This window comes from Sinocyclocheilus grahami, unplaced genomic scaffold (assembly GCF_001515645.1).
Source record: "Sinocyclocheilus grahami isolate Dianchi unplaced genomic scaffold, SAMN03320097.WGS_v1.1 scaffold211.1, whole genome shotgun sequence".
In the NCBI taxonomy this organism is placed as follows: domain Eukaryota; kingdom Metazoa; phylum Chordata; class Actinopteri; order Cypriniformes; family Cyprinidae; genus Sinocyclocheilus; species Sinocyclocheilus grahami.
In genome coordinates, this window is record NW_015505390.1 from 760,009 (window position 1) to 786,952 (window position 26,944).

Consider the following 26,944-nt stretch of genomic DNA (forward strand, 5'->3'; position numbering starts at 1 on the left):
TTTTTTTTTTTTGCAAAGTCAAGTCACCTTTATTTTGATAGCACTTTATACAATAAAGATTGTTTCAATGCAGCTTCACAGTATTAAACAGAAAAGTAACAGAATCAATGATGCAAACTTCAAAAATGACAATAGAGTCAATATTGAGCTCCAGTCAGTTTAGTGTTGGTTCTGTTCAGTTCAATCACTGTTTAAAGTACATTCATTACGAAACAAGTTCAGTTCAGCAATAAGCAGCTCAATTAAATACAGTAGTGTCATTATTCAGCGAGTCAGTTCAGTATTGATTCAATTCAGTTGAATAACAGTGTCAATGTTGCAAAATTAATATGAACAAATTTGATTCAGCTATAAAGCAGAAAACAATAGTCTCATTATTCAGCTTAATTCAGTTCAAGTTTTGTTCTCATCCGATGTCATTGCCGTCAAATCGATGATATTACTGAATATTAAGTCTTTTAGACCCCAACTAAGCAAACCAAATGCGACAGTGGCAAGGGACCCAAAATCCATCGGTGACAGAAATGTCGAAAAATAAAACAAAAAAAGAACTTGGGATAAACCAGCCTTAGTAGGGGAACAATTTTTCCTCTGGCCTAAAAAAAATGGTGCAATATTATTAAAGGGGTCATATAATGTGATTTAAATTTTTCCTTTCTCTTTGGAGTGTTACAAGCTCTTGGTGCATAAAGAAGATCTGTAAAGTTGCAAAGACTAAAGTCTCAAATCCAAAGAGATGTTCTTTATAAAAGTTAAGAGTCAATCATGCCTACCTAAAACAGCTCATTCATAATCTTTGATTCTCGCTGTAGTATTGTTGCCGCCGCCGCCATGTCGTGGAGACGGTGTGTATTTTGTTGTGAAAGCGAAACTACTTTGTTTGTGTAACAAAGTTCGTAGTTTGGGAAGAAGGAGGCGGGAACCGGCGAACATTCAAACAAAACTTTAATAATAAAATAAACACAAAATAGCGCGACAGCCCCTCACGTACGACTGTCGTGCACAAACAGAACCAAGACACAAAATAAAGTCCAGGCCTGGTCCTCTCTCCTCCTTCACGGTCGTCACTCCTCCTTTTATCCTTCCGGAGCTCCTCCGTGGAACTCGAAACCGATGAGTGGCGCAGGTGTCGCACATTAGCATTTACTCCACCGGCCTCGCTCTGTTCCCTCGGCTCTTGGCCCCGCCCCTCTCATCACAGTCTGACCTTCCAAAAGAGGACACAACTAGAAATCAGTGGTTAAGTTGTATTTACAACACTGTTCCGGAACAGTTCAACCCAAATTCGGCTTGACTGCCGAGCGGCTGGCGGGCTTGATGTAGGAGCGGCCGGCAGGCTTAATGCCGGGCTGGTTCTGAATCGGGGCCGGACACTCTCCAGACACCGGAGGATCCCTTCCCTCCAGCTCAGTCCAGTGGTGTCTGGGAGGTCAACAGGGCAATGGTAATTGGCCCCGATCCAGAACAAAGAATTCAGCGTGACATCATCCAACACTGTCATCAGGGCGAGCCCGCAGAATTTCCAGGCGTACTCAACAAAGGGAAGATCTCACGGCGGTTTACATGATCGGGGGCGGGAGAGATTAAACGGAAACAACAACACAGGGAGAAGAGGTGCCACATACTATTTGTTCGGTCCAGTGTTCTGTCACGTTTGCAGCGAGGAGACGCGGAGACGTTGGAGCATATATTTAGAACAGTTTTTAATGATACACAGGAACACACTAGTAGCACAGGGACCTTACGATGTTCACACTGGACAAAGGAAACTAGGAACAGACACCACTATATATACATGACTGAACGAGGGAATAAATGAGACACACCTGGGATCAATGAACACAATCAGAACACGGGAAAAACTGGGTCATGGGGAGCACATGGGAAACAAAACACAACACAGGAACATAAGGACAGACCATGGGCGTGACAATTAATAGTTAGTAAGTTAGTTGTTAAGTTTAGGTATGGGGCAGGATTAAGGGATCTAAAATATGGTAATGCAGAAAAATATATTAATATGTACTTTAAACAGCCAATATGCTCGTAATACGCATGCTAATAAGCAACTAGTTAATAGTTAGAATTGGTCCTTAAAATAAAGTGTTACCCATTCTAGTTATTCCACTGATGTGAATATTGAATGCAGAACTGCTTCGCAGCTGAGACAGAAAGAAAGAAGAGTGGTAAAATGGGTAAAACGTGTTCACTTGGAGGAAAAGGAAAGTGGGAGGTATGAGGGCAACTGGAGTGGCAGACAACAAAATTGCATTGAGAGGAATGGAACGCATGAGACTGGGAGCAAAAGAGAGAAGCAGACATATTAACGGGCATAAGCGGTATGCAGAGACACCCCTCCAACAGCCAAGTGACACAGTGAACTGCAGGAAAGGGGGGCCAGCGGAAGACCAAGCATGGAAATGAGCACCTGGAGCTTATTTATCTAAAAGCTTATTTCAGCTTGCACTTTTTTTGGCATAGCAGGAGCTGACTAGCAATAAAAAGCACTTTGTGAATCAATTATGTCCCTGGAATGGTATATGGACTATTTAATTGTGCAGCTCTCCATCCTGTAACTTTACTAATTGCACAGCACTTCCTTCAGCTGGGCTACCCCTCGAGTGCTGATTGCATGTTACTTCTTTTTCTCTTTTTGTTGTGTTTCTAGTCATCTAATCCTGTTCTTCTCCATAAACCTCATTCTCAGAGGCAATATGGAGCAGGTAGTTAATAATGCACATATTTCAGACCAAGTGTTTCATGCTGAAAGCAGAAAGACTTGACATTTCTTCTGATAAAGCATAATTTTTGAGGCCATGAGATCCCAGGTTCCCTTGAAACATGTTCTGCCTTTTTTTAAGCTCTGCTGAAAGATCTTTCATGAATGGAGTTAATAAAAGTGCCCATTTGACCATAATCAGGCACACAATTGGTAATTTTAAGCATGCAATGGCCATATGAAAATCTCATTTTAGTCTCAAAGGTAAACTGTGAATTAATTGAACTTTAAACTGCACAAAAGTCCAGAAATCCTGCTGCGAAGATGCAGTGGTCTGATTATGGGAACCCGAAAAAAAATTCTTCTTGAATGTGATCAGATGCCCGTTGCAAATGGAGCAAAAGTGGATACTAAAGGCAAAGCAAGAACAATCCTCATTTGGACTTGGCACCTTTGCTATTGCTTCAGTCTCAGTCTGCGCCTATCATCTTTTAAAGACTGGGAGATGGAAAGAGATGGTGATGCTATGAGATAGAGGGAGAGGAAGAGAGCAGGAGCAGGGGCACTTAAAATCTCAGATGGCAAAGAGGACCTGTCAGAATTAATGGTGTTGTATCAGGTGAGAAAGGAGGTATGAATTTGGTCAGAGCAGAATGTTCTCCAAAATCACACATGATCAGTCTTCCTTTATCTGACCTAAGTGAGGGACAGTAATGATGAACTGCACTCCTAAAACCCCCCGATCGTGGATCATAATGGCGAGTGCAATTAAATGCTTGATATTGTTCAAAATAGTCATAAGTGTACTACCCACATACAGTTTCCCCAAAAACTATTGGCACACTTAAGCCATGAAAATGTAGGTATTTTGGTGCATTATAATAAACGATCAAATGAAGTGGCATCTGCCAACTAACAAGTTCAGAAAGATGCCCTAACAAAGTAACCACTGGTTTAGTTCATCAGTTTAACTATGAAGAATCTTACCAACAGTTTTGGTTTCCATTGACTTCCATTGTATGAAAGTCCATGGCAAACGAAACAAACCTGTAGGACTTTATTTTTTTCAGTGGAACACAAAAGAAGATATTCTAAAGGAAGTTGGTAACCAAACAGTTTCAGATCCCACTGACTTCCATTGTATTTTTTTATCCATACAATGCAAGTCAGCAGGAACCGAAACAGTTTGGTTACCAACATTCTTCAAAATATCTTCTTTTATGTTCTACAGAAAAAATAAAGTCCTACAGAATGACATGAGGGTGTGTAAATGATGACAGAATTTTCATTTATGGCTGGACTATCCCTTTAAGAGTGTCTTAAGTATCCAAAAACTTTTTAGGGCCAGTGACTGTATACAGCATCTGTCATAAATTGCACGGTCAAAAACTGCATGTAGACCTCATCATCCTCATTAATATGAACCATTCCACCCTAACTACCCAACGACTGCTGTCAGACACAGAGATCTCTCATGTTGTCAGGCACACTAATGCTCCGTCCTCTCTTAAGAGTGCCTTTAAAAAAGCCAAGCGTGATGCTGACACACGACACAGTAAAAAAAGCCTAAAAGGCCTGTTCCTGGCAGCTCTGTCCAAATCAGCTGTTGATTACAGAGAAAACTGGCAATTCACTTGTGGCTTCTGTCAAAACGCAGACACTTGGTGTCTGCAAGAGTCTTTTCTGTGGGAGGACACAGCACTCGGTGTCATGATCTTTTGTTCAGTTCTCTGGCCATGCAGTGCCTGTGACTTGGAGTTGTTTTGCATTTTAAAAGGAGAAACATTTTAACTGCTTTATCTTCAGCCCAGGTGACAGAATATCCCTTCACATTCACAGGTCATCCAGGCTGAATTCACCTTTCCTCACAGGATGGTCTTATATCTCATCAATAACCCTTTGTTATCTTACCTGGATCACACCTGTCCCTTTGTTCTGCAATGGAAAGCCGGGGGAGTAAATGACTTCTTACAAATTCTTCAGGTAAGCAGACCTGCCGGAGCCAGTGTGGGCCTTCACACCCAAAGGTTTAACACTCACACAAAGCCAAACTCCTCCACAGTTCAGCTCTTTGGTTAGACTATCAGGGAACACATTGTCATTGTCCCAATAAAACACCATTTTCCATCTCCATTTACCATCTCAAATGCAAACTTTACCTATTGTAAAATGTAACTCATACTTAACCAGAGGTCCGTATAACACTCCCTCTCCCTCTCTCGTGAAAGGGTGTTATTAAGATAAAATAATAAGTTAAAAGATTATAACACTGGCATTATTTAAATAGTGAGAGATTGGGAGTAAAATGGTGCCTCACACTGTGTCCTGTCCAGGTGCAAAGTTTGCAGTGACACGTAATTTATCTGTCCATACTGAAAGCAAAAATTCTGCGTGGCACAATAACAGCCCATTAGAACACATTTGATATTTAATCTACAGTTCGCATCTGGTTAAGGTCTGAATCAGACTGATTAGGGCACAGTGCTAAACCTGATTTCTTGTGACGTCATTTTTCTATTCTCTCTGAAGGCAAAGTGTTTGTACAACAAGCCATAGTCACAGCCAATTGCAACGTTTAGTGTGCAGCTATTTTACATTTTGTTGGTTCTGTTCAGTTCAATCACTGTTTAAAGTACATTCATTACGAAACAAGTTCAGTTCAGCAATAAGCAGCTCAATTAAATACAGTAGTGTCATTATTCAGCGAGTCAGTTCAGTATTGATTCAATTCAGTTGAATAACAGTGTCAATGTTGCAAAATTAATATGAACAAATTTGATTCAGCTATAAAGCAGAAAACAATAGTCTCATTATTCAGCTTAATTCAGTTCAAGTTTTGTTCTCATCCGATGTCATTGCCGTCAAATCGATGATATTACTGAATATTAAGTCTTTTAGACCCCAACTAAGCAAACCAAATGCGACAGTGGCAAGGGACCCAAAATCCATCGGTGACAGAAATGTCGAAAAATAAAACAAAAAAAGAACTTGGGATAAACCAGCCTTAGTAGGGGAACAATTTTTCCTCTGGCCTAAAAAAAATGGTGCAATATTATTAAAGGGGTCATATAATGTGATTTAAATTTTTCCTTTCTCTTTGGAGTGTTACAAGCTCTTGGTGCATAAAGAAGATCTGTAAAGTTGCAAAGACTAAAGTCTCAAATCCAAAGAGATGTTCTTTATAAAAGTTAAGAGTCAATCATGCCTACCTAAAACAGCTCATTCATAATCTTTGATTCTCGCTGTAGTATTGTTGCCGCCGCCGCCATGTCGTGGAGACGGTGTGTATTTTGTTGTGAAAGCGAAACTACTTTGTTTGTGTAACAAAGTTCGTAGTTTGGGAAGAAGGAGGCGGGAACCGGCGAACATTCAAACAAAACTTTAATAATAAAATAAACACAAAATAGCGCGACAGCACCTCACGTACGACTGTCGTGCACAAACAGAACCAAGACACAAAATAAAGTCCAGGCCTGGTCCTCTCTCCTCCTTCACGGTCGTCACTCCTCCTTTTATCCTTCCGGAGCTCCTCCGTGGAACTCGAAACCGATGAGTGGCGCAGGTGTCGCACATTAGCATTTACTCCACCGGCCTCGCTCTGTTCCCTCGGCTCTTGGCCCCGCCCCTCTCATCACAGTCTGACCTTCCAAAAGAGGACACAACTAGAAATCAGTGGTTAAGTTGTATTTACAACACTGTTCCGGAACAGTTCAACCCAAATTCGGCTTGACTGCCGAGCGGCTGGCGGGCTTGATGTAGGAGCGGCCGGCAGGCTTAATGCCGGGCTGGTTCTGAATCGGGGCCGGACACTCTCCAGACACCGGAGGATCCCTTCCCTCCAGCTCAGTCCAGTGGTGTCTGGGAGGTCAACAGGGCAATGGTAATTGGCCCCGATCCAGAACAAAGAATTCAGCGTGACATCATCCAACACTGTCATCAGGGCGAGCCCGCAGAATTTCCAGGCGTACTCAACAAAGGGAAGATCTCACGGCGGTTTACATGATCGGGGGCGGGAGAGATTAAACGGAAACAACAACACAGGGAGAAGAGGTGCCACATACTATTTGTTCGGTCCAGTGTTCTGTCACGTTTGCAGCGAGGAGACGCGGAGACGTTGGAGCATATATTTAGAACAGTTTTTAATGATACACAGGAACACACTAGTAGCACAGGGACCTTACGATGTTCACACTGGACAAAGGAAACTAGGAACAGACACCACTATATATACATGACTGAACGAGGGAATAAATGAGACACACCTGGGATCAATGAACACAATCAGAACACGGGAAAAACTGGGTCATGGGGAGCACATGGGAAACAAAACACAACACAGGAACATAAGGACAGACCATGGGCGTGACAATTAATAGTTAGTAAGTTAGTTGTTAAGTTTAGGTATGGGGCAGGATTAAGGGATCTAAAATATGGTAATGCAGAAAAATATATTAATATGTACTTTAAACAGCCAATATGCTCGTAATACGCATGCTAATAAGCAACTAGTTAATAGTTAGAATTGGTCCTTAAAATAAAGTGTTACCCATTCTAGTTATTCCACTGATGTGAATATTGAATGCAGAACTGCTTCGCAGCTGAGACAGAAAGAAAGAAGAGTGGTAAAATGGGTAAAACGTGTTCACTTGGAGGAAAAGGAAAGTGGGAGGTATGAGGGCAACTGGAGTGGCAGACAACAAAATTGCATTGAGAGGAATGGAACGCATGAGACTGGGAGCAAAAGAGAGAAGCAGACATATTAACGGGCATAAGCGGTATGCAGAGACACCCCTCCAACAGCCAAGTGACACAGTGAACTGCAGGAAAGGGGGGCCAGCGGAAGACCAAGCATGGAAATGAGCACCTGGAGCTTATTTATCTAAAAGCTTATTTCAGCTTGCACTTTTTTTGGCATAGCAGGAGCTGACTAGCAATAAAAAGCACTTTGTGAATCAATTATGTCCCTGGAATGGTATATGGACTATTTAATTGTGCAGCTCTCCATCCTGTAACTTTACTAATTGCACAGCACTTCCTTCAGCTGGGCTACCCCTCGAGTGCTGATTGCATGTTACTTCTTTTTCTCTTTTTGTTGTGTTTCTAGTCATCTAATCCTGTTCTTCTCCATAAACCTAATTCTCAGAGGCAATATGGAGCAGGTAGTTAATAATGCACATATTTCAGACCAAGTGTTTCATGCTGAAAGCAGAAAGACTTGACATTTCTTCTGATAAAGCATAATTTTTGAGGCCATGAGATCCCAGGTTCCCTTGAAACATGTTCTGCCTTTTTTTAAGCTCTGCTGAAAGATCTTTCATGAATGGAGTTAATAAAAGTGCCCATTTGACCATAATCAGGCACACAATTGGTAATTTTAAGCATGCAATGGCCATATGAAAATCTCATTTTAGTCTCAAAGGTAAACTGTGAATTAATTGAACTTTAAACTGCACAAAAGTCCAGAAATCCTGCTGCGAAGATGCAGTGGTCTGATTATGGGAACCCGAAAAAAAATTCTTCTTGAATGTGATCAGATGCCCGTTGCAAATGGAGCAAAAGTGGATACTAAAGGCAAAGCAAGAACAATCCTCATTTGGACTTGGCACCTTTGCTATTGCTTCAGTCTCAGTCTGCGCCTATCATCTTTTAAAGACTGGGAGATGGAAAGAGATGGTGATGCTATGAGATAGAGGGAGAGGAAGAGAGCAGGAGCAGGGGCACTTAAAATCTCAGATGGCAAAGAGGACCTGTCAGAATTAATGGTGTTGTATCAGGTGAGAAAGGAGGTATGAATTTGGTCAGAGCAGAATGTTCTCCAAAATCACACATGATCAGTCTTCCTTTATCTGACCTAAGTGAGGGACAGTAATGATGAACTGCACTCCTAAAACCCCCCGATCGTGGATCATAATGGCGAGTGCAATTAAATGCTTGATATTGTTCAAAATAGTCATAAGTGTACTACCCACATACAGTTTCCCCAAAAACTATTGGCACACTTAAGCCATGAAAATGTAGGTATTTTGGTGCATTATAATAAACGATCAAATGAAGTGGCATCTGCCAACTAACAAGTTCAGAAAGATGCTCTAACAAAGTAACCACTGGTTTAGTTCATCAGTTTAACTATGAAGAATCTTACCAACAGTTTTGGTTTCCATTGACTTCCATTGTATGAAAGTCCATGGCAAACGAAACAAACCTGTAGGACTTTATTTTTTTCAGTGGAACACAAAAGAAGATATTCTAAAGGAAGTTGGTAACCAAACAGTTTCAGATCCCACTGACTTCCATTGTATTTTTTTATCCATACAATGCAAGTCAGCAGGAACCGAAACAGTTTGGTTACCAACATTCTTCAAAATATCTTCTTTTATGTTCTACAGAAAAAATAAAGTCCTACAGAATGACATGAGGGTGTGTAAATGATGACAGAATTTTCATTTATGGCTGGACTATCCCTTTAAGAGTGTCTTAAGTATCCAAAAACTTTTTAGGGCCAGTGACTGTATACAGCATCTGTCATAAATTGCACGGTCAAAAACTGCATGTAGACCTCATCATCCTCATTAATATGAACCATTCCACCCTAACTACCCAACGACTGCTGTCAGACACAGAGATCTCTCATGTTGTCAGGCACACTAATGCTCCGTCCTCTCTTAAGAGTGCCTTTAAAAAAGCCAAGCGTGATGCTGACACACGACACAGTAAAAAAAGCCTAAAAGGCCTGTTCCTGGCAGCTCTGTCCAAATCAGCTGTTGATTACAGAGAAAACTGGCAATTCACTTGTGGCTTCTGTCAAAACGCAGACACTTGGTGTCTGCAAGAGTCTTTTCTGTGGGAGGACACAGCACTCGGTGTCATGATCTTTTGTTCAGTTCTCTGGCCATGCAGTGCCTGTGACTTGGAGTTGTTTTGCATTTTAAAAGGAGAAACATTTTAACTGCTTTATCTTCAGCCCAGGTGACAGAATATCCCTTCACATTCACAGGTCATCCAGGCTGAATTCACCTTTCCTCACAGGATGGTCTTATATCTCATCAATAACCCTTTGTTATCTTACCTGGATCACACCTGTCCCTTTGTTCTGCAATGGAAAGCCGGGGGAGTAAATGACTTCTTACAAATTCTTCAGGTAAGCAGACCTGCCGGAGCCAGTGTGGGCCTTCACACCCAAAGGTTTAACACTCACACAAAGCCAAACTCCTCCACAGTTCAGCTCTTTGGTTAGACTATCAGGGAACACATTGTCATTGTCCCAATAAAACACCATTTTCCATCTCCATTTACCATCTCAAATGCAAACTTTACCTATTGTAAAATGTAACTCATACTTAACCAGAGGTCCGTATAACACTCCCTCTCCCTCTCTCGTGAAAGGGTGTTATTAAGATAAAATAATAAGTTAAAAGATTATAACACTGGCATTATTTAAATAGTGAGAGATTGGGAGTAAAATGGTGCCTCACACTGTGTCCTGTCCAGGTGCAAAGTTTGCAGTGACACGTAATTTATCTGTCCATACTGAAAGCAAAAATTCTGCGTGGCACAATAACAGCCCATTAGAACACATTTGATATTTAATCTACAGTTCGCATCTGGTTAAGGTCTGAATCAGACTGATTAGGGCACAGTGCTAAACCTGATTTCTTGTGACGTCATTTTTCTATTCTCTCTGAAGGCAAAGTGTTTGTACAACAAGCCATAGTCACAGCCAATTGCAACGTTTAGTGTGCAGCTATTTTACATTTCGTACCAATCACTATCTATCTATCTATCTATCTATCTATCTATCTATCTATCTATCTATCTATCTATCTATCTATCTATCTATCTATCTATCTATCTATCTTGTCTGCCTGTCTGTCTGTCTGTCTGTCTGTCTGTCAGCAAGGCCTATAAACCTTCAAACTTAAAGACTTTTTAAACTTTTGTTGTTGTTAAATTACAGTTATATGAATTTAATTGAATGTAACTTAATTTTATTTATATGTCCATGCATTTAAATTCTATTCTGCATCATGTTTGGTATTGTAATTCAACACATGAACTGAAATGAAAAGTGAGTAGTTTCTATTGACAACAACCTGTATATACCATCAATTCTAGTCACATTGCTGTCAAAATAAACGCTCACAAAAGCCACAATTAAGTGCACTTGTGCTGCTGACTTCAATGGAAAACATACATCTCTCTTTGACCTTTACTGCTGTGCCTGAGGCCACACAGTGGCATCAGCCACCTGCAGCGTGTGTGCGTGTGTGTGTGTGTGTGTGTGTGTGTGTGTGTGATACCTATGACCCTAAACCCGACTCCCTATTTCTCAATCTCATCAGATCGCATCAGCAGCTCTTTTTTTCAGCTTGATATCTATTTGCCCTTGCCCTCCTCCATGCTCTCCATCATCACATTGCCCTCGTGCTCCCAATCTCTCTTCCTCTCTCTCTCTCTCTCTTTCTCTCCCTCCCTCATTCTGTTTCTGTGTCCTCTGACCACCTGACACCTTTTCAGATCCTGTTGGCAGACAGCACACGTTTCACCTGGCAGCGGAATTCAGTGATTCAGCCCTATCGATGGCAGATAAATCAATGTTATCTCCTTTTTCCATGCCTCTGTTTCCATCGATTTCTCTCTGTTACCTTGCAGTTTGTGAAGACTCAAACCTCGCTCAATTAAACTGCCTTACTTCGCCAAAGCAACAAACTGAAACATAAGGCTGAGGAGAAGATGAGGAGGAAAAGATCAAGGAAGAGGGTAAAAGAGGGTTGCTTCAGTTTAGATTCAATTCCTCAATATAGCAGAAATGTCAAGTGACCATTTTGTCAGAATGAACAGTTTATCCAAAGTACAGATGAGACATATTGTCATTGTGCATCTCAGAAGCTTGTGAGTCATATAAATGCTATTTACTGAAACAGCCTTCCTGTATATCAAAATCTCATCAATCAGAGAACAGAGAGTTGTAAGTTTATTTCACCCTTATGCATGCACTGATTTTGCCCTTAACCCTTAACCACAAATAATATAGAAGAGACCAAGATTAATTGTCACACTTTTTAATCTGCACTAAATAAGAGTTTACTTCTGTACTGTTAAATCTGGAAAGTAAAAAGACTGAACACATATTGAAAATAAGTGAGGCATATTGTCTCGGTGGAACATGACAGGAAAATTCAAATTCAAAATGAAAATTTGCTAATATTCACTCACCCTCAGGCCATCCAAGATGTAGATGAGTTTCTTTCTTCATTGGAAACAGATTTGGATAAATTTTGCATTGCATCACTTGCTCGTCAATGGATCCTCTTGAGTAAATGGGTGCCGTCAGAATGAGAGTTCAAAAAGCTTATACACACAGATGTCCAAATGTAATCCAAACAACACCAGTCCATCAACTGACATCTTGTTACGTGAAAAACTGTCTGTTTGTAAAAAACAAAAACAAAAAGCAATTCCATCATTACGGTATTTTAATATTAAAACTTCCCCTGTTGTCCGCTCACATCAAAATCCATCAACATTTATTTAGAGCTGTTTTTGGACTGTTTTCGCTTGTTCTCACTTGTCGATCTGTGCATTCTCTCCTGACTCAGACCGGATGACTTTTTCACTGGAGAAAGCAATATTATGGATAGAGGACTCATATTTTAAAGCAAAGATTTGAAGTTAAAAACATCTTGATGCTAGATTTGTTGAGTACAAACACACAGCTTTTCACTTCATAAGACATTAATTGATGGGTCATGTTGTAGATTATTGTGATGTTTTTAATGAAGTTCCAAACGCAGGTTCGAGAGAAGCCTAATTATTCAGTCCTGTCAATCATCATTACTAGCCTATATAAGCAGCACTCATTGCACCATCCAAGCATCAGCTCTGGATGGGCAGGTGAACTCGTGAATCAGCTGTTTAAACTCTCATTCTGACGGCACCCATTCACTGCAGAGGATCTATCAATGAGCAGGGGATGTAACATTTCTCCAAATCTGTTCTGATAAAGAAACAAACTCACCTACATTTTGGATGGCCTGAGTGTGAGTACATTTTCAGCAAATTTTCATTTTTGGGGTGAACTATTCTTTTAAACAGGCTTTTTAAGCAAAACTGAAACAGCAAAACAATAATTAAAATGCAAAACAACTCTTGAAACAACAAAGACAGAAAATTGTACAGTTCAAAAATAGCAAACCATTTTTTTGCCAAACAATAAGTGTAATCAATAAATTGTATTAAATTACAACATATGAAACAACTTTCCCCATTTAGGAACTTCTGACAACTAGCCTAAATCTCCTCCAATACTGCAAATCATCTGATTTGTCTAAAACAATGAGCATTGAGTGTATTCAGTGTATTCAAGCATTTTAACTGACAGAACAATCAGGGTTTTTTTTTTAAGACTAGTAAATATGAACAGTTTTGAAGTATTTTGGTTGTTTTTGAGAGTGAAGTTTCACTGAAAAAACGAACCCTTTTTCTTTTAGGTTCTCGGTAAGACTCAAGCTTTTTACACTGACCTGACATGGATGTCTGCTGGGCTGATTTGAGATGTGAAAGGCATGGAAAGACATTAGTCAGAGCTGCAGTCTGCTGTCAGAATTCTTCCTTAGGCCGTCAGCTTCTCCCTATAAGATCATCCTATAGGATCTAGCCTTCTCTGATGTTTTCAATGTCAAACAGTCAGATTTAATTAAGCTTAAGGAAGAGGTTAAATTGCTTTGAAAGAGACAGAGGGCCTACTATTTTATAGAATAGAATAGAATAGCTTATTTGAGTTTTATAGTGTCTGTATGATTAAGACTAAACCAGTGTTTCTAGAGTTGTCTTTCAATCCCACTCTCTCCTACCTGGTAACATGCAATCTCACCTCTCTGAGAACAATCCATCGGTAATCAATTGAGCTCCAGCTATGACATGCGTGTGGGAGAGCATTTTATCCGTTGATTCCATAAGCAGATGACTCGACTAACATTCCGCACGTGTTTGCTCAAGTTTGATTAGAGTGGACGCAATTTGCAATAACGATTGAACGCGAGCAGTCTGGCTGCGTGAGCGCGCATAAAACGAATGAATTATGTATGCGCGAGACAAAACAAATGTGTCAAATGTCATATTACCCTGGATAATTTCCCACTGGCTGAAAAGCAGCATTTTAAACCGAGAAAAGGCCGTAAGCGTGTAAGCCACAGAGTTGCAGAAAAATGCATGAATCATATTCAAGTCTGCTAATGACCAAACTTGCAACCGATCATCATATTATTATGTGATTAGATTACTTTTTAAATAATTAATAGTAGCTTCACAATATCAAAGGGTAGGTCGACCACATATAGCCTACTATAAAAATAAAAGAATACAACCTCAATAGAGTGAAAGTATACGAGTATGAGAGTATTTACAAGGATATTGACCCGCTGTGTGTTCCAATAAATAGTTCAACTTTTATTTGTTAGTTACTGGTTGCTGCGGGTGCCTGTAACCTTTGTTAACGCCGTCCCCACAGTTTCACAAGATCAACGTCCAGTCTCTGAGCGTTTATAATTTCGCAAATAATAAACGTGCTTTCTAACGAGACGTCTGGACGCTGACAGCGTCACCGTGGTAACAACCCTCAATTACCCATGATTGGCCGACCCGTGGGAATATTTAAATTCCCCCTGTGCGCTGATTGGCTGGTGGGCGGTCGGTGGAGCCGTGAGAGTCCGCACCGTTCCGGGTTATTGTCAGTCTCGGCAGCCCGGCGCAGGGGTGAGGTGCAGTGCTTGTAAGCGTGTAACAGAGACGCGGAATACAGACAAATTATTTAATTGAAGTTAATGAATTCTTCCTCGATATTAACATGAACAAAAGCTGCAACCTTTGGAGTCCTTCAGAGGAATAATTAAACGGACGTCGGAGTTGAAATCGCGACGGAAGGTTTCCGTGCAAGGGGATGAAGAGAATCGCTGGAAGTGAACGGTGATTTCTCTTCTCCAGGATATTCAATTCCTGCACCTGCTCTCCTGTTAAAGGAATATCGCCTTAAACACAACCAGGGCTTTCTAGTATATGCCGAGGATAAAACATTCCTCTTGATTGTATACGCCAAAGTCTGTTCGCTCTTCGGATTTAAGGACATTTGCGAATCGCAGTTTGTTTAATTGGCAAAGCACTTATTTATTTGTCGGATTCGTGTCAGCAGAATAAGCTGTCGTTTTTACTGGAGTTTGCAATTTCCTACTAAGCCTTACTCGGAGATTATTCCAGTTAAACGGGTAAAAATCCTGACCGAGATGTGAAAGGCATGGAAAGACATTAGTCAGAGCTGCAGTCTGCTGTCAGAATTCTTCCTTAGGCCGTCAGCTTCTCCCTATAAGATCATCCTATAGGATCTAGCCTTCTCTGATGTTTTCAATGTCAAGCAGTCAGATTTAATTAAGCTTAAGGAAGAGGTTAAATTGCTTTGAAAGAGATAGAGGGCCTACTATTTTATAGAATAGAATAGAATAGCTTATTTGAGTTTTATAGTGTCTGTATGATTAAGACTAAACCAGTGTTTCTAGAGTTGTCTTTCAATCCCACTCTCTCCTACCTGGTAACATGCAATCTCACCTCTCTGAGAACAATCCATCGGTAATCAATTGAGCTCCAGCTATGACATGCGTGTGGGAGAGCATTTTATCCGTTGATTCCATAAGCAGATGACTCGACTAACATTCCGCACGTGTTTGCTCAAGTTTGATTAGAGTGGACGCAATTTGCAATAACGATTGAACGCGAGCAGTCTGGCTGCGTGAGCGCGCATAAAACGAATGAATTATGTATGCGCGAGACAAAACAAATGTGTCAAATGTCATATTACCCTGGATAATTTCCCACTGGCTGAAAAGCAGCATTTTAAACCGAGAAAAGGCCGTAAGCGTGTAAGCCACAGAGTTGCAGAAAAATGCATGAATCATATTCAAGTCTGCTAATGACCAAACTTGCAACCGATCATCATATTATTATGTGATTAGATTACTTTTTAAATAATTAATAGTAGCTTCACAATATCAAAGGGTAGGTCGACCACATATAGCCTACTATAAAAATAAAATAATACAACCTCAATAGAGTGAAAGTATACGAGTATGAGAGTATTTACAAGGAGATTGACCCGCTGTGTGTTCCAATAAATAGTTCAACTTTTATTTGTTAGTTACTGGTTGCTGCGGGTGCCTGTAACCTTTGTTAACGCCGTCCCCACAGTTTCACAAGATCAACGTCCAGTCTCTGAGCGTTTATAATTTCGCAAATAATAAACGTGCTTTCTAACGAGACGTCTGGACGCTGACAGCGTCACCGTGGTAACAACCCTCAATTACCCATGATTGGCCGACCCGTGGGAATATTTAAATTCCCCCTGTGCGCTGATTGGCTGGTGGGCGGTCGGTGGAGCCGTGAGAGTCCGCACCGTTCCGGGTTATTGTCAGTCTCGGCAGCCCGGCGCAGGGGTGAGGTGCAGTGCTTGTAAGCGTGTAACAGAGACGCGGAATACAGACAAATTATTTAATTGAAGTTAATGAATTCTTCCTCGATATTAACATGAACAAAAGCTGCAACCTTTGGAGTCCTTCAGAGGAATAATTAAACGGACGTCGGAGTTGAAATCGCGACGGAAGGTTTCCGTGCAAGGGGATGAAGAGAATCGCTGGAAGTGAACGGTGATTTCTCTTCTCCAGGATATTCAATTCCTGCACCTGCTCTCCTGTTAAAGGAATATCGCCTTAAACACAACCAGGGCTTTCTAGTATATGCCGAGGATAAAACATTCCTCTTGATTGTATACGCCAAAGTCTGTCGCTGTTTGGAATTAAGGACATTTGCGAATCGCAGTTTATTTAATTGGCAAAGCACTTATTTATTTATCGGGTTCGTGTCTGCAGAATAAGCTGTCTTTTTACTGGAGTTTGCAATTTCCTACTAAGCCTTACTCGGAGATTATTCCAGTTAAACGGGTAAAAATCCTGACCGACGGAGTTAACGGAGCGCAATTGACACACCGCATGTCTTGGGAACAGATCCTCACTTTGATCCGCTGTCTCCTAGGCTATTTAACGAAAAACACAGATCGGATTCATTAAAAAAAAGAAGAAGAAATCTTAAAAGAAAGGCAAGGAAAAATTGCCCAACGATCCTGCAGAACAAGTTGTTTTTGGATGACTTTTTTCTTTTTTACGCGCGTTATCAACGCAGATAAAAGGAAATAAACGTATAATAATTCAACCGAATATACCAGGGATTATACATTTGTCCATTTCATCTAAGGACAGAATGAGATATTATTGATTTTTCCTCCCCCTCATCATTTTCCCCTCGTTCTGTTCTTTCGGCCGCTTCACGTTCCCACAGTCCTGTCATCACACTCCTGCATTGGAAGTCTAGTCAGCACCACAGAGCGATTTATGGTAAATATACTCTCCCCTATTCATTATTTCAGCGTTAATTGATCTTTTAATGAAAATATGCATGCTTGTTTTTCGCATAATTAAGCAGGGTTTTAAGTATGCCTCATAATTTAACGCTCCTCGAGACATACACTTCAATCAGTAGTCGCAGAATAGGCTACAATACAGTAGAATAACGTAGTACCCTTACAAATAAAAAATCGATTGTTATAAAATATTGTATTTTTTTATAACAGCTATGGTTCATAGCAGGTTACCACAGTTTTATCATGGTAACTAAGAATAACTTCGGTTACTACTGTGGTTATCATAGTGAATATCTGTTCATGTACGTTGTTGCGCTCACGTTGAGCGTTAAAATAATCAAAGAAGTGTGCTAGTATTATGCAAAATGTGTGATAGCAACTTTGACTGAAATGTAACAGAATCGCCTGTGACTGAATGGTGATTTTCAGCAATGATTAGCTTCATTTGAATAACGCTTCGCTTCTGTCGCCATAAAATCGTGTGATGTGGTCTCGGGTGGCGTCTTTTGGGTCCCCGACAGAACATACAACCTTTGTTTCACGGTTTTACCTGTAATAAATAAAGGAAGTGCCGTAAAATGGAGGTGTCGGCCGCTGAATGGCCCCAGGACGCGCTTTGATGTGCACTCTGGGTCTTTAAAGAGTGCGCTGACAGGATGAATGCTCTCAAAGCATAAAATCTGGTTCCAACACGATGGCAGGCGAGAGAATCTGAAAAAAAGGTGTGAAAATCTTTGCCAGTACCTCTTCGTCTTGGTTTCAGCATGGAGTGTGTGTCAATGATTTCCTTTAAGACTTAATGTCTTAACTACTAACAAAAGTTGAGGCTGTTGTGCATCAGATATTGATTGTTCAAGAACTATACAGCAACATATCTCAAGGATAAAAAGCAGCTTGGTTCCAGATCTTACGACTTAAGGTGTGCCATAGGACTCTCCGGGTGGGCCAAGCTCATGATTAGGTTGGTCAAACCCACCCAGGGACCTCCTCTGGCCCTGGGGGAAAAAAAGTTTGCTGCACTCTTAAAAGTAAAGGTTCTTATTAACATTGATGGTGCAGTGAAGAACCTTTGAAGAATCGTCCATGGAAGCTTTATATTGCACAAACGTTCTTTATAGTGGAAAATAGTTCTTCAGATTATTAAAATATTCTTCACACTAAGGAAAAAATTGTTCGTTTAAGACCTGTTCATAGAAAGGTTCTACTGTAAATAGCGGGTTAAAGTCTCTGGAAATAAAAAATACTACATTTGTTTAGGCCAACTGACCTGCCTTAACGTCCAAATAAAACCAGACTGCACTTTAGCCAGTTTCCAAGCATTCACTGATTAGATTTCATAGAGATAGGATATGCAAAACATCAGTTCTTGGAAACTGCAAGCGATGCGTGGAGAAGGAACAGCTGACATCCGAGTGCAGGGACAATAGCTTTACATGAAAAGCCTGTTGACGACCAAGCCCACCATCCAAACGGGCCCTGAACACACAAAGCATTTCATCAATCAAACCTTTCACATCTTGCCATGAGCCACTCTTAAAACGGTTTAGTCACTCTGCTGAAGCTTTTACCCAAAACGTCTTGCTTTTCAGAGGGTCAGTCCTCCTGAGGCATCCTGAGGTTAAGTGCCCTGCTCAAGGGCACAACTGTGATAACTTGAACCTACAACCCTTCACCTACCAGCCCAGCAGAATTCCAGCCACTAAAGCTACCGCACGGCTATGTAAAGTGAGTGAGTGAAGTGAAAGTGACGTGAAGTGGGGGCAGTCGTGACATAATGGGTAGAGAGTCAGACTTGTAACCTGAAGGTCGTGGGTTTGAGTCTCCGGTCCGGCAGGGATTATCAGTGGGGGGAGTGGATCTCTTCCACCCTCAGTACCATGACTGAGGTGAGACCCTTGAGCAAGGCAACAAACCCCCAACTACTCCCTGGGCGCCGCAGCATTGGCTGCCCACTGCTCCAGGTGTGTGTTCACAGTGTGTTTGTATTCATTACTGTGTGTGTGCGCACTTGAATGGGTTAAATGCAGAGCACAAATTCCGGGTATAGGTCACCATACTTGGCCACACGTCACTTCCCATTTTATTAATTTATTCTTAAACAGGTAGTTTAACATTGCAAAATAAGTAGCTGATTAAAAAATGTTATATTTGGACCAGCATGAGCATGCATATTGATTGTTTGTCAGGTAAGAGAGTTTTATTCTCCCCTCATACATCACAATTTGAGTCTCACGAGGCCCCCCATCATTTCTCCGCTGCTCTGACTAATGCGATTGGCCCCCTGCTCCACGGTGGACGTTCCACTCTGCAAGTCATCACTCTGGAGGCTTAGGGCTCTGGCTCTTAGCTCGGCTCCTGCATGTGGCCTTCCTCAGGGCCTGGCAGCCTCATTACCCCAGCAGAGTCCCTCACTCTGAGGGCTGCGACTCCCTCCACCCGTGGAGACAGCACCTGTCAAGGAGTATGCTCACCACTCTATTGAATAAAACATTCAGTGATGTACGAGTAGAAAGGTTCACCTCCGGGGGCCAGAGTTGCTTCATTTCCTACTCCTGCTGCACATCCGTGACCCGCTGAGCAAATTGGCCCGGTATTAGCTCTGTGGCTCAATCTCACCTAAACAAATAGAGCTTCCAGCATAATGCTAATCTCAATTGAGCCGAGCGTGCATGGAGGAGAGGAGGAGATAGCTGGTGGTGATATGGTACAGTCTAATATTTAGGTCACTGAATGGCCTTAGCATTGTTTCTCATTTTTCATAGCTTTATTTAATTTTTCCTTTTTGTCACTTTCTCATTTTTGTTGACACTTTCCGTGTCTTACTCGATCATGTTGACACATTTGCAAACATTATTAGTTTTGAGAGTCAAACTTGCGTTTTTTCCTTGTGTGCCGTAGCTATTTTTTCCACACAAAGTAATTACAAAGAGGTTGACAACAGAAAGCTGATGTCAAGATGTTTGGAAGGACTTCATGCCCTGAAAACCATCCAAAAAGAAACTCAGTTTATTGTACCACCATCAGCAGAAAGGTTTCTTTTGATGGAGAAATGCTATTTGGGTGCAATTCAACCTCTGCCGATTGTATTGAATGGGAAAGATCTTAATGAGATTGAAACAAGAGCGAATTTCCAGGGGTATGAAGTTGAACTCGTACCCATTTTACCGTTTCTGCCTCTGCCGCAGATCTTGATGGATAGTTTAATTTCACTAGGATATTATTAAAGAAGAGTGCACTGTTCATTTGAATATAGAGATAACTGTGTAGATTGATTGATACATTGATGGCCATGGGGTGAAATCACTCAACTGTTTTCTTATTAAAACCAGGGAGAGCAAGGGCTTCACTCATGAATATCATTATATTAGTAAAACTTTAATTTCCTGCTTTATATATTAATCTGTTTTTAGGTATTGTCTCAACTGGTATAGACCTAGTAGTTCCCTGGTTGTATAATCAAACCTTTCTTTCTGGAAATCGATAACAGAGTAGATGTCTTGCAACTATAAATAAGCTTTTAAAGAAACTCATCTTTCATTTGACCCCCTTTCCCGTTTTTTTCCCCTGCGGGCTTAGTGGAGCAGTTATTTGGATGGATGGGGCAGGACATGGTCCTTGAACTTATCTCTCTGGAGCGTCCAAACAGTGGGTCATTAGGTACAAACATCTCACTGTCTCTCAAGGCTTGGGGCATGGCCTTGTTCTCAGTTTGCCTTTTAATAGCACGATTGAAGTATACTAAGTTCATGTATGAAGGAAACATGCGCATGTCTAGTAGATTGGGTTTGTTTATGGGATTTGTGTGTTGTTTAATTCCCTTTTTGATGTTTTCTGGTAATGATCAAGAGGTCATTGCCATCCAAACCCTGTGTTTGTCTTCTTTTGAGGTTCAGTTGAATTTTAACACAGGTAAGGGGTGGGTGTGGGGCGAGGCAGAACCTGAAATGGACCTTGTCCCAGATTCAGCTGTCACCCATGGTATTGTTCAAAATAAAAGCTCTGATGTCCACAGTAGAACACAAAAAAAAGTGTCTTACTGGTCGCTTTTACCTTCAGCAGAATGGGTCTCCTTCATCTTGTGCATTTTTTTTAAATCACTGGTACTTTGAAAAATGAATAGACCAATTTATCTTGGCTGCTGAGAAATATAGAATAGAAAAGAGTGTCAAAAGAAAATGTCTTTGTTAGTTGTGAAAGTGTGGTGAATAGATTGTGAATGCTCCTGTCTCGCAGCTCTCCTACAGAGCTCCTCCTGCGAGTATTGAGTGTTAAGGAGGTGCCATTGTTCCGGAAGAGCTATTATATCTGTGCCCCGGGTAATCCGCAATTCCTATCCTCTCTCCCCCACTCTGTTCCCCGAGCCGCTTGTACAATGCTAATGTTCCCAACATCTGTTAATGCGCAACACCTGCGGTGGAGGCTGTTTGATTTTCTCCTTTATGGCATTCCTTTCTCCCCTGTCGCTACATAAAAGGCCCAGCCTGCGTTGCTTTCGTAGGTGATATTGATTAAAAGTGTCGGGAAGAATATCCAAGCATGGAAATGGTGTCAAGATGCGCCGCTCTAAATGGAATTTCAGGATAATGTGTGTTGTTGTTGTTTACTTGACCTTTGCTTTGCTGCAGTTTCAATTTCATCGGCTTTATCTTCATCCAGATGAGACGCCGGGCTGTGGCTTGTTGATTTAGCCGTTCCGGGGTCTTTGCCTCTCTGCAGCTTCAAGGGGATGATGATTTCACATCTTCCTGTTGAAGATCTTTGGCTTCTCCATAGCTCCTGATACTTTGGAATTAGCAAATTAGATTAGATCATTTGGCCTGTTAAAAAATCAAAATTTGTATGTGTTGTTGAAGACTGAAATGCTTGAAAGTTCAATCAAACTCTCTTTGAGCATGTGAAGGAGCTGTTTCTCTCCTTCAGTCTGAAAGAGATAACTGTGGACATGTTTGTCATTTAATGGCTCTGAGTGCAGAGGAAGAACGGCAGATTAAATGGTGTATGTTCAACTTCACATCCTCTCTGCTTCATAGCTAATCGCACTAGCGGACAGGAATCATATTCAAAGAGCTCCCCTTTGAAGGGCAAATTGTTCTTCCTAAAAAACAAACGGCTCTGTAATCGCCCTCCAGGGCGGATTGATTTCCTGCTGGTGATGGTGGGGGATACTGGGAAAGTGGACCTGTATGCTGCTCCTGAAGGAATGAATAGTTTGCCTGGGCATCAGTCATTGAGAATTACGGGAGTGTGTTTTTTAAAGAACTTTCCTGCAGAATTCATAGTGCATCCTGTTCCTCCTTGTAAAGGGAGCAGTTCAATTTCTATGAGTTACGGCTTTGTGTTTTCAGTTAGTGACTTTGTACTCCCTTCACTATTGTTTCTCTGCCAGCATAATTCAGTGAAATGCTTTCAGTGCAGCTCTGTTCTATGCCGTTGCAGATATCTTTGTTCTTTACCCCATTTTTGCGAAAGATTTGGGCAATATCCTGACTCCCATACCCTCCCATGGTGCATTTCATTACTGTGACATGCTGTAATGAAACCAGTGTTGCAATCCAAGTATGCAGTGTTTAGACTATATATTTTTCACCATTACTTAAAAGGATTGTTCCCCCCCCCCCCCCACAAAAATCAGAATTTACTCACGCTCATGTTGTTCCAAATTTATAAATGAGACTTTTTAAATACAATTTTTTTTCTTTTAAAAACTTTCAAAAAAGCATTAAAAAGCATTGTCAATCCAGCATTCAAACTTTGTCTTGACAAACTTTCTAAAGATTACATTTTAAAAAATGTTTTATTAAAAACATTTAAATCAAATCCGAGTTTCAGTTTTGCATCCTGTTTGCTACCTTAATTCAAATTCAGTTAAAATTCTGAAATTTGGTAACACTTTACAATAAGGTTCCATTAGGTAATGTTAGTTCACCCAAAAATGAAAAATTAGCCCATAAATTACTTACCCTCAAGTCATCCTAGGTGTATATGACTTTCTTCTTTCAGACGAATCCAGTCAGAGTTATATTTAAAATTATCTTTGATCTTTCAAGCTGTTTCATGGCATTTAGCGGGTGTTGCATGCTTCAGTCCAAAACAAGTTAAATAAAAAGCGCCCATCCATAAAAAAAGTGTCTCACACGGCTCCGGGGGGTGAACAAAGGCCTTCTGTAGCGAATCGATGCGTTTTTGTAAGAAAAATATCCATATTCAAAACGTAATAATCACTTTAATGTAGCTTGCACTCACTGTTGTAAAGGGAATATTTTTAACGCGTTAAACTGAAAAAAATGTTTATATTTTATTTTGTATTCCAGGTAAAGAAGGAAAGTCGTTCAGTTCTAAACAACATGAGGTCTGATTAAATGACACCAGCATTTTAGCTTGAATCATTCCTTTAAGGCCTGTTTGTGTTTGCTATGCTGCTTTTTAATATTTGCAACCTATGCTCACACAAGTGTTACATCTCTCACGACTTGAAATCCATAGCTTATCTTGGATCATTGCAACGCTCCCGTTGACCCTTAAACTATGTCAACCCTATTATTATAAAGAACGGTGTTATTGTTTGAACATATGGAGCTCACTGATAGGACATGACACATGCATGAGATATGGGCTTACTGCAGCACAAAACTGAGTGCCTGGTGTTCTCACGGAGTGGAAAGTTCTCCTAATCCTCCAGGAGGGTAAGACAGGCTGCGCTGGAAGTCAAAGCTCAATTATCTGTCTGTCAGTCGGTCGCCTTTCCAATAGTATGCCTATATCCTCTGTATTTAGTGCTATTGAAAGAGACATATACACAGCAAATGGGCTGTGAAAAGTCAGCTGTTTAATTATTTCTAATTATTTAGTGGCGGTTCAATGCATAGAGTAGAAGTATTTTCGCTTCTATTTACTAGCGAGGTTGTCTGGCAGAGGGGGGGGGACTAATATCATACTCCCACTGTGCTTCAGATTCTTATTTATTAACATTGTGGTGGGCAGCCTTTAAAATGGGGGGGGGGGGGGAGGATTGCGTGCTTCCGTTTCTGTCCTAACATATTAAGGCTGTTAAAACGTAGCGAGAGCCTTAGACTTTGACCTGTTTACAAATCCTGTTTAGTTTACTGCCAGGGAAAATGGGTTTTGTCATGCAGTGCGGTTGAAAGTTTAACACATTTAATTACACTCTTAACAATGACCGCAAAGACAAAAGTTGATTCCGTTTACATTCAACGCGGGTTGTGTAAATCAAGGTAGTGACAATGAACAAAAGTGCCATTGGCGGTGACTTGGATGGCCCTGAATCTCTTCAAACACACGCAATCTATATCGTACACGCTGTGTGTTTCATAAAAGCAGTTAGTCAACTTGTAGTGTTGTTGAGAGGAAATGAAATGTCCACCGACTGCAGGAAACAATGCCTCCGACCTCGGGCCGTGTGCGATTAGCAATCCCAGACCCCTGCTGCCGACTTCATGCTGTGTGCTTGGAATGCAAAGTGTTTTATTAAAAACTCTGGAGATTTGTATCGCACATTGCCAGGCATAGATGTTTAATTGTTGATGTCGTTAATGGGTTGGAATTAGTGGTCGACCGATATATCTCCAAGGCCGATTTGGCATTTTTCAAATATCGGCATCGGCCGATAAGTTTTTCTGTTTGGCCGATGCGTTTGTGGTGGGACATTTATTTTGACGGCACACCTGACTTTTATTTTGACTGCGCTAAGAATGGCAGTGCCTGAACACACAGTGCTCACATTCTCCCTCTTGTTCGCTGTCGTCGTTAACAGTTCTGTCCACGGACAGAAGTCTGTCTCATAATCAGATAGAACTGTTAAACAAAGGAATTAAAATTTATACAAAAAGTATTATAATAATTGCTTTTATATTGTTAGTAATAGAAAGGCAAACATTATAATAATAATTTCTCGTTTGCCGTCAGCATTCAGCAAATACGCATTTGTATAATTTAAACAAATCTTTGAATGACTAATGAACATCTAATTTAAAAAATCTTGCAAACTTAGTCGAATTCAGCTGTGAGAGTTTATGAAGTGTGCATTTGTATCCTGAACGATCGTGTGTACTCTGTATGATGGTTGGTCCGTGCGAATTGAATCCGGACCGGAGGAGAGTTCAGCTTCATTGAGACGCGCGATCGACAAACTTTAAACTCATGATTTCAAATTATGCTGCGCTTCATGCTTTTGCCCAATGTCATATTAATGTCATTTTAACTGTGTGTTGTATGTAAAATGAGTGTTACCTTGGCTTTATTAAAAAAAAAAAAAGTGATTCCCAATGCACACAATCTTCCCAGAATACGGAGTGCCCTGTTGGTTACAGTGTTTACTTCCTTTTTAATTATATTTGTATTAAATATGTTTATTTGTAAAAATACTTTGTCATTTAAAGTATAAACTTGTTTATTATACACATTTATTTTTTAATCCATTTTCAAATGATTTCAAATTTCTTAAATAATAAATAAAATTATATAGGCCATCGGCCACCCTTCTCGACCACTAGTTGGAATACAATATTTCAATCCTTCGATAGGTTTGTGATTGAAAAAGCCATTGCATAGGGTTTTTCCCTGATGTTAATGTTATTGTTTATTAGAGACAGTGGCGAACAGCAAAGTGTGCACACATCTGTAATGTAACGCCATTATTTCTGTACAGCGCTCCACTGCTGTTGGCTGGGGTTTCTGCCATTCATGGCCAGTGTTATTGCTCTTGTCAAAAGGTTCTAAACCAACAGTGATATTAGGCCCTCGGGCGTCTACTTTTCTGCATGCCTTCCTCCGCTTGAGCACAGGAGCCCAGGATGAAAACTGGATGGACACACACACACACACACACACACCCAAACCTCTGCTTTATTACCTTCTGCCTGCTGCTGGAATTGCTTTCCTCCCTCGAGTGAGCCGGGCATAGGCAGCTTTATTGTGTTAACCTATTTGTGTGTCAAGAGCAATTGCGCCACTTTTTATCACTGCTTGTGTTTGGATGGGTGGGGGCAGGGGGTTAGACGGATGGACGGCAACCTCGCTCTCCTTGGGGGGGAGGGACTGGTTGCTAAGCAATTTTAGCGGCCCTCCCCAACCCTTTTGCCATAGTAATCACTTTTATCTCTCATAGATGTCATTTATAATTATGAGTCCACTCTCATCCTACTTGAGCACAGGAGCCCAGGATGAAAACTGGATGGACACACACACACACACACCCAAACCTCTGCTTTATTACCTTCTGCCTGCTGCTGGAATTGCTTTCCTCCCTCGAGTGAGCCGGGCATAGGCAGCTTTATTGTGTTAACCTATTTGTGTGTCAAGAGCAATTGCGCCACTTTTTATCACTGCTTGTGTTTGGATGGGTGGGGGCAGGGGGTTAGACGGATGGACGGCAACCTCGCTCTCCTTGGGGGGGAGGGACTGGTTGCTAAGCAATTTTAGCGGCCCTCCCCAACCCTTTTGCCATAGTAATCACTTTTATCTCTCATAGATGTCATTTATAATTATGAGTCCACTCTCATCCTTTGAAACCCGCCTAATGGCTCTTTCATCGGGCAGGCATATGAGCGTTCGTGGACTGCCTGTTTGCACAGAGTCTAATCTAAATGTTTCTAGAATTGCATCAATTCGGAATGGTTGGTCTGTCTTGTGTGCTGTAGTTCTTGTGCAGGTTTGATCATCATGTCCAGTAACCCTCTACTGTCCATTCATTTTAGCTTGCCACTTTTTACTCATTCAAACACTTAAATAGTTACGCCCCCCACCCCCCCCCC